At 42.7% G+C, this 9,149-nt stretch overlaps 1 pseudogene; it reads left to right on the plus strand.

Moving 5' to 3' along the window:
* Positions 1 to 335: 335 nt before the first annotated feature.
* LOC129485360 (cell adhesion molecule-related/down-regulated by oncogenes-like) lies at positions 336 to 2,806 on the plus strand (annotated as a pseudogene).
* The last annotated feature ends 6,343 nt before the right edge of the window (positions 2,807 to 9,149 follow it).

Consider the following 9,149-nt stretch of genomic DNA (forward strand, 5'->3'; position numbering starts at 1 on the left):
CAGGATATTGCCCCGGGAAGCAACTGGAGAAGGTTGTATTCTCATCTTGCCATAGATAGCATTGACCCAGTGGACTCTGGAAACGATTCCTGCATGGCGGGAGACAACTCTGGAGATGTAAAATATGTGGCATACATGGTTAATGTACATTAACATGCTCCTACTCTAAGGGACTACAAGATCAGACAGTGTCTCTATTTTCCACAGAACACTTTATCTCTGATGTTTGTAGGAACCCAGCTGCCAACCATAACTTGTTTCATAATGCACGGCCTAATCATCCTTCCTCAAGACATTGAACTGCAGGAAATTGACTGAAATTCATTGGGGTTATTATGCAAGATACTAGGCTACACCAGTATTTAGCAGATAATGAGATGGGATTTATGCAGTCTGTTGGAAGACTTGAAATAGAAAAAGGCAATGGATTCAAGCAAGTTATAATTTTGACACCAGCAAGCACAGGAGTGGTAGATGGAGACTTTGTTACTCTGTCCTTCAATGCCACCAGGCTGTTGGGTCCGGTCATTTTTTGGTATGACAGCCATGGATTGATAACCAGCCATCTCTCTGATGTCCTTAGATCTAAATCCCAAAAGTCAAACTTACCAAGACCTGGAATCTTGGACCTAGAGCCTGTCTACTTCATCATGTCCCAAGCTGGCTTGAGCTCTCTTCATACTCAGGCTGTGATGCAGGAGCATGTGGAGAAAAACATCTGTGAAGCTACAGATGAACGTGGTACCACTCAGGCAGAACCACCTCTCATGGTTGTTCTTTTTGAAACAAACAAAAGGAGAAATAGTCGTACTTTCTGTTGCTACTCAGAATAATGAAAAAAAAAAAAAGAGATGTTTCAGAAACTGTATTATTCAGCTCATTTCCAGAGAAAGTACATCTCAGTGCAGTTTCTAGAAACATCAGAGAAAAATGCCAGTGGTATCTCTGTTCCTGAGGCCCCCACCAAGATGAAACCCTACAGATCCCCATACCAGACACATCCAACCTGGTGTGGAGGGGAGACAAGGAAAGTGGACTGCCCATCAATGCTTATTTTGTGAAGTATCAAAATCTGGACTATGAAGTTGATGTGATGGGAAGTTGGCACAGGGTTTGAATCCTAGGAAGTGAAAGTGAGCTTCATTTAGCTGAAATGGAGCCATCTGGTCTTTATGAACTCTTGATGGTAGCAAGAAGTGATCCAAGTGAAAACCCACCTGCCATGATTACCTTCTGAACCAGCAAAGAAAAAACAGCGTCATCAAAAAACACCTAGACGTCGTCTCAACCCGTAGGCAACCCCAAGTATCCTGTTGTTTCAGAAGCTGCAAACAACAATTTTGGAGTGGTGCTTACAGATTCATCTAGGCACAGTGGCGCTCCAGAGGCACCAGATCACCTGATTATCTCCACTGCATCAGAGACGTTGGTCTATGTCACTTGATTTACTTGGGCAATTGGGAATTCTTCAATCGCTGCCTTCAAGGTCAAATATAAATGGATGAGGACCAGTGACTGGCTGGTGGCAGCTGAACATATCCTTCCTTCCAAAATGTCTCTGCAAGTTTGTAGAATAGAGCCAGGTTCAACATACAAATTTTGGGTCGTTGCTATCAACCATTATGAAGAGAGTTTTCAGAGATCAGCGTCTCATCCTTATCCGGTGACTGGGTTCCCCAGACTTTTTTCCAACTGTGCAATAACGGACCTCACATTGTATACACGGAGGCTGTCAGCGTTACTCAGATTGTGCTAATGTGAACATACATTCCATGAACTAAGAATAACACTTCCATTCTTTTGTGTCTATTACTGACCCACAGATAATGACAACGACAATGCTTATAAGAAGGATGTTACAGAAGGTTCAAAGCAGTGGCAAATGATTGGCCATCTGCTGTCAGAAACTTCCTATGGCATTAAAAAATGCAGTGCTCCAGTGAAGAAGAAAGTGAGTTTAGCAATGTGATGATCTGCGAGACTAAAGTGAAATATGCTCCTGGAGTTTCTGAGTATCCGAAAGGCTTGAGTACCCCTCTGAATTCCTCAGCAAGTGAAGGAAATGCGAGGCCAGCAACCAGCCCTGACAGAAGCAGTGACATGTTATATCTGATCCTTGGCTCTATGCTGGGTGTCTTGGGCCTCATTCTTATGGTTTTCATTGAAACGTGCCTGTGGAAGAATCGCCAGCAGAATATCATACAGAAATATGACGCTCCAGGATACCTCTATCAAGGATCAGATATTAATGGGCAGATGATGTAATAATACACCACTCTCTCAGGAGCAAATGAGATAAATGGAAGTGTTCATGGAGGCTTACTGAGCCATGGCGGTCTCAGCAGTGGCTGTTCCCACCTTCACCATAGGGTTCTCAATGGAGTCAGTGTAATTGTGAATGGGAGCTTAAATGGAGGACTTTACTCTGGGCACACCAACTCTCTTACAGCAATGGGAATGGAACTGGAGGTTGTAATCCTAAGCAAATTAATGCAGGATCAGGACATCAAATGCTGTATGTTCTCACTTATTATTGGGAGCTAAGCACAGAACACAAACAGACATCAGTATGGGCAAAATAGACTCTGTGATCTACTTGTGAGTGGAGGGAGAGGGTTGGGCTTAAAAAACTACTTATTGGAGGCGGACTCTACAACTAGCCTCGCTTGTCTCTCACAGGATCCCTCCTCTTGCTCCTGGCGTGCTCCAGGCAGCCCTGAACCCGCCGGGTTACCTGTCCACTCCCCTCCGCCTGGAGGAGCGCTGCCGCGGGGGCGCGCCCCAGGTCCCCTACCCTGAGCCCTGATGCCGGGCTCCAGAGTCAAGGTGCCAGAAGAACCAGCATCCAGTGCCCACCTGACCTACCCAGCGCCTGCGACCCGGCCTGCAAGACACCGCGCCCTCCTCTGCCATGCGTGGTGCGTGGAGGGACCCCTTCGGATCACAGCCGCTGCCGCCATAGCCGCCACCATAGCAGCCGCCACCATAGTAGCTGCTGCGGGCGACCGAGGGAAGGACCTGAGGGTGGCTTTCCCAGCCGGCGGCCCCACAGGAACTCTGGATGCTTAGCCCGCCCGGCCGAGAGATCTAAAATCAAGGCATGACTTAACAGCTTATCTTGTAGGAGAACAGCTCAACCCAAAGGCAGATTGCTAGTCTGGACTTTATTACAAGCAGGACTGCGGTGATGTTTATAGCACTGAAGTGAACTCCACTGTAAGTGCAGAAAGTGGCTTCTCTGCTTTCCCCCCCGAAGCACAATCATATACACCTTGCAGACTTGAATCACTGAAGATGTAAGCCAACTGTTACTCTGACTTTTGGAGAGTCCCTGTGGACAGCATGAAGACTGATCAAAGTCTTTAGTAAGCAGAAAGGAGTCAAGGTTAAGGAATGCGTCTGATTACCCTGAACTGTAGTACCTTGGAAAGTGAATCAAGGCCTGGGTTTTGCTCTGGAAGCCTGCCTTGCCTGCTTCTGTAATCTGGCGCTCTGCATGTGAATCTTGGACCCCTATGGACACTGCTGTATGTTACTGTCATGATTCTCTGCTCTTCCATGATTTCAGACTTGGCACCTTATTTTACTTCTGAGTCACTCTCTACCGTCCAGAAACGTGGTGGACCTGTAGAACTACATTGTTCTGCCAAACCTGTGACCACTCATAGCTCATGGTTGCATAATGGAAAACAGTAGGATAGAAACATGGAACATATAAAGATTCATCAGGGGACTTTGACAATTCTTTCTCTTAATTCCTCTCTTTTGGGTTTCTACCAATCCCTTGCCAAAAATAGCGTTGGTATTAATTTGAGTGGCCCTGTAACAGTATCCGTGGCAGTTTTTGGTGATTTTGGTTCATCCACAAAGTTTGTTATTACAGAGGAGGAAAAAAGTGCTGTCAGGATAATAAAAACGATGTCAGCTGCGTTCGCACAGAAAATCCAGAAGAGTTCAGCAGAGGAGACAGCTGTGTCTATTCAGAAACGGACAGCAACAATTTACATTGGAATCCTCTTATTTTGCCACCTATCTCATAGGACCGTGCTGAAAAGACAACATGGCCTCCGCCTGGTATTCCTTTGGACAGCCCCTCAGGGGTCCTCCAGCTGCCCCAGGAAACCGGAGGATGTGCAAACAACCAGTCATCTACTGCCTTCAAGCCTGTAACGAACTGCACAAAACAGGCCTGGGAGTGAACTGTGTGAAGGATCTTAATTCAAATCGGAGAAAATCATTCTTTATTTTTTTTTTGCAGTATAATGTCATGTGAATGTGTCTTAAAATGTGTGCCCTTTTATATTATTTGTGCCTTAAAAGTTTTCTTACCCGTTGCTTCCTTGCTCTTAGTAAGAAACAACCTTGTTTTGCATAGCTTTCAATCACCTGGAGGGCAGAGGGATCATTCCAAATTTTATAACAACTGTAGTGGCAGTAAGAACTCCTCATGCAAATGATTCCATCTCTTGGCTGCTTCAGCGCAGAGGAAATGCAGGGGCCAATTGAAAGTTGCCAGCAGTCAGGTTTTCAGATGGAAAACCGTCTCTCAATAGTGTATTATCAGACTTTCTGAGAACACTTTTTTTTTTTTTTTTTGAGACGGAGTCTCGCTCTGTCGCCCAGGCTGGAGTGCAGTGGCGCAATCTCGGCTCACTGCAAGCTCCGCCTCCTGGGTTCACGCCATTCTCCTGCCTCAGCCTCTCCGAGTAGCTGGGACTACAGGCGCCCGCCACCACGCCCGGCTAACTTTTTGTATTTTTTTAGTAGAGACGGGGTTTCACCGTGGTCTCGATCTCCTGACCTCGTGATCCGCCCGCCTCGACCTCCCAAAGTGCTGGGATTACAAGCGTGAGCCACCGCGCCCGGCCTCTGAGAACACTTTTAAGTCAACTACCGTTGTTTATAATAGCAGACCTGACTGATGAATTTTAAAAGAGTGCCTTCCACTAAAGTGGTGATGTGACCAGACAACATTCTCTCTATCTGCACGTGGGCACAAGTGATGTTCAGTCTTCTAGTCACTAGTCATAAGCAGTGTCGTGGACATGGTAGAGTGTAAGATGTAGTTGAATGATTGCAGTATGCGGAAAAGGAACCCAGGCCAGACAGACAAATAATGCTTTAGTATCCCTCTGCTTTAAAATTACATTGATTCATAAAATGGCCGGTATGGGGCTCTTTTTGACTGTTTCTAAGAGTAGGAACAAAGTAAGACTTGAAGTCGTGGCTTGAAAAGAAAGATACACATTTTCAGAAGAAAAAAGGGGAGGGCTGCCGGGAACCTCTCTTGGAGAGATTTCTTCCCTCTGCCCCATTAGCCTCGGAGCATGCTCATGGTGTCACACTGCCAGAAACTAGTCATTCTCTCACTTCCAACAGGGGCAACAGCCTGAAGGTGTGAGTGTCAGAAAATACTTATTTTGGAAGAAAAGGTGTTTGTCGTTGTTGTTGTTTATTTTCTGAAGTTTCCTGACTTTTTTTCCAGAATGTCTTCCTTTTAAACAGGCACCTAAAGCACTGGTCAGCAGAACTCCTGACCACTGCTGCCTCTGCGTGACAAGGACATTAGAGCTGTCTTTGGAAGGATCTTCTCCACATTAATAAATGATTATGATATATTTTTTAAAAACTACCTACTGGGTACTATGCTGACTACCAAGGTGACAGGATCCGTATTCCAATGACAAGGGTAATGCAGACATACAATTCTGTAGTCATTTATATTTTAATAGCATTATACTCTTTTAACCATCCTCACCTTGTATACAATCTCATTGTATATTAGAATACAGCTATTAGAGCAATAAGGAAGAATGGATAAATACAGTCAGCTTTTTGTTTTTGTTTGGTTTTGTTTTGTTTTTGAGACAGGTTCTCACTCTGTCGTCCAAGTTGAAGTGCAGTGGTAAGATCACGCCTCACTGCAGGGTCGGCCTCCCCAGATCAAGCAGTCCTCCGACCTCAGCCTCACAAATAGCTGGATACCGGCTGAACTGTCATGGCTGAGTAATTTTGTTGTTGCCATTGTTGGAGAGACAGGGTCTCACCCTGTTGCCCAGGCTTCTCTCCAACTCCTGGCTCAAGTGATCCTCCCACCTCAGACTCTAAAAGTGCTGGGACTATATATATATATATATATATATATATGAAAAATAGTGCTTGGAAAATTAGCTTACTAATTGAAATATATACATATGAATGACTGCTTTGAAATATATATATATTATATACATGCACATACATATAAATGAATATATATATATACAACCTTCATCTGAGAGTAGGTATGCTTTTGGCTTCTGAGATGAACATATTCACAATGATAAATATTTACTATGAATTCAGCTAAACATGAAACTCAGCAATATTCATATCTATTTACCTCTATTTCTACCTAAATCTGTATTTCAAAAGTTGTGGCTAAGCCTTCCTAGTTAGTTAGATTTTTATCCTTTACCATTCAATGTGTGTGTGGCTTGGAGACTGTTTTCACAGATCAGGAAGTTGACAATTATGTCCCACATTCAGTGGACTAACAGCTCAGAGATCTTCTCTCTGGTTACTGCTACGACAGTGCATGGTGAGTCTTCCAGATCACCGGAGACGATTGTGATTTTATTTTTAGGTCTAGCTTCTAGGAATCACTCCCTGGAACAGAATAATTTATTGTTCACCCAGTGTTCACTCAGAATTTGTGCTTTAGCTCTTCAGCCAGTAGGGCTAAAGGCTCTTTATTGATGAATCAGTGATTAGCTTGGGGAGTGCTTATAAATTTGTCCGTGTTCCACCTTGATTGCTCTTGAGCGGGTGCAGGCTGGCACAGATACACAGCCTTCCAGATCTCCAGAAATTAGTGATCCAAAGACACTTTTTCTTGGCTTTCTCTTTGCCTGGTTTTCTCTGGTGAACTTCTGGCTGGCTGTCAGAAGTTTATTTGTTGGTACAAAGCATGCTAAAGATTCCAAGCTCCTCTTTAATGTTCCTAACCGAGGTCTCCATTGTTTTTGACGATGCCCTTGGGAATGTACCTTTTCATGACTGACTCAAAATCAATCATTAATGTGAGGCATTGAGCAAAACTCTCAGTTTTTACGGCCTGTCAGTCCTCCTAGATGAATCTCTGCATCACTGCAAAGGAGTTGACAGTGGCTTCTCTAGCACTCACACACGCTCTACAAGTCTGTGCTGGAGTAGGTAGGGGGATGGTGTCTCTCAGTGTTTTGTCTTATCCCTTGAGGGATGGAAGATACAGCCAGTGGGAAACTTGGGCATAGCAACCCTAGACCTGCTGTTCGGGGTGGAGATTCTACCCTATCATTGGAGGTTGTATGTGCATTATCTCATCCAGTCCTCACAACTATAAAAGAACATATTTCTCTCATAAACTTAAAAGAACAGCCAATTAAACTGAAGTTTAAATTATTGGCCATATTTATGCCAGGCATGGTGGCTCACACCTACAATTCCCAGTACTTTGAGAGGCTGAGGTGGGAGGATCACTTTCTCTTACAATTGTAGGACAGAATAAGATAATTCATTTAAAATTTGATTATCCACTGCCTGTATCTAGTATTCCTTCTATTAATTCAAGTCATTGTTTATGAAGGAATTTTCATATTTTTGTGAATTATTCTTAAACATTAAAACTTCTTATTCTTATGAAAGGGCAATCATAAAGTAATTCATGTTCAAGAACACATTTTAAGACACAGATTATTCTTATAATGAAAGAGAGTGAAACACAAATAATTTAAACTTCAGTTGAATTGGCTGTATTTAAGCCTGGCATAGTGGCTTATGCCTACAGTTCCAGCACTGTTAGAGGCTGAGGTGGGAGGATGACTTTGAGCTAGGAGCTTGAGAGAAGCCTGGGCAACTGGGTGAGACCCTCTCTCTCCAGCAACAGCAAGAACAATATTACTCAGGCATGACAGTTCAGCCTATAGTCCAGCTATTTGGGAGGCTGAAGTTGGAGGATTGCTTGATCTGGGGAGGTTGAAGCTGCAGTGAGCCGTTATCTCACCAGTACACTCCAACCTGGGCAACAGAGTGAGAGCCTGTCTCAAAAACAAAACAAAACAAAAGCAAAAAGCTGACCGTATTTATCCATTCTTCTTTATTGCTCTAATAGTAGTATTCTAATACACAATGAGATTATATACAAGATGAGGATGGTTAAAACAGTATAATGCTATTAAAACATAAACGACTACAGAATTGTATGTTTGCATTACTCCTATCATTGAAATAACCCATTACGTAACCCATCTGTCATTAAACTTTTGGATCAGAGTTACTCTTTATAAATGGAGTTGGCCTTTTTTAGACTTTGTCCTCAGCAATCCTCATTAAAGGAGGCATTCCTAGATTGCTTTAAATAAATTCATAAAACACATATCAGAAACTCTTGATATGTTTGTTGTGTGCCATATTGCCAGTAATTAGATTAAATGCTAGAAAATACACAATTAAATATGATATTTGATATACAGTTGGACCTCTCTATGAATGGGTTCTGCACCCATGGATTCAACTCATCATGGATTAAAAAATTTCAGGAAAAAAATGGAATGATTACCTGTTCACTGAACATGTGCAGACTTTTTTTGCTCATCATTATTCCCTAAATAATACAGTGTAACTACTACTTACATAGCATTTACATTGCATTAAGTATTTTAAGTAATCTAGAGATAATTAAAGTACATTGGAGGATGTGCTTAGGCTACATGCAAATACTTCCCCATCTTATGTAAGGACACCTGAGGATTATTAGCATCTAAGGATTTTGGTATCTGTGGGGAGTCCTGGAACCAATTTCCAGTCAATACTTAAGGAAAGTCTTCATACAAAATTAACACGATCAAAATATTGGTATTTCTGATAATAAGGATGTTTTACTGCACATGTATTTTAAAAACTTCAAAGACCTAAATAAATTTGCAGTTTTCTTAAAATGTAATGAGGCTTCTGAGTATTCTGTATTTTCTGAAGCAAAAAGCGAGTCTTACTTTCTATTCTGGTAATGACATGTTCCCAGGTAACTGTCTGTAGGATGCCATCGGTGAAATTACTAAAACCTTACAGGTTTTCAGTCTTTTTATCTGTATCATTGTCACTCTCTTAAGATCTGTGTCCATCGATAGTTT

Source organism: Symphalangus syndactylus, chromosome 6 (genome assembly GCF_028878055.3).
Source record: "Symphalangus syndactylus isolate Jambi chromosome 6, NHGRI_mSymSyn1-v2.1_pri, whole genome shotgun sequence".
NCBI lineage: Eukaryota > Metazoa > Chordata > Mammalia > Primates > Hylobatidae > Symphalangus > Symphalangus syndactylus.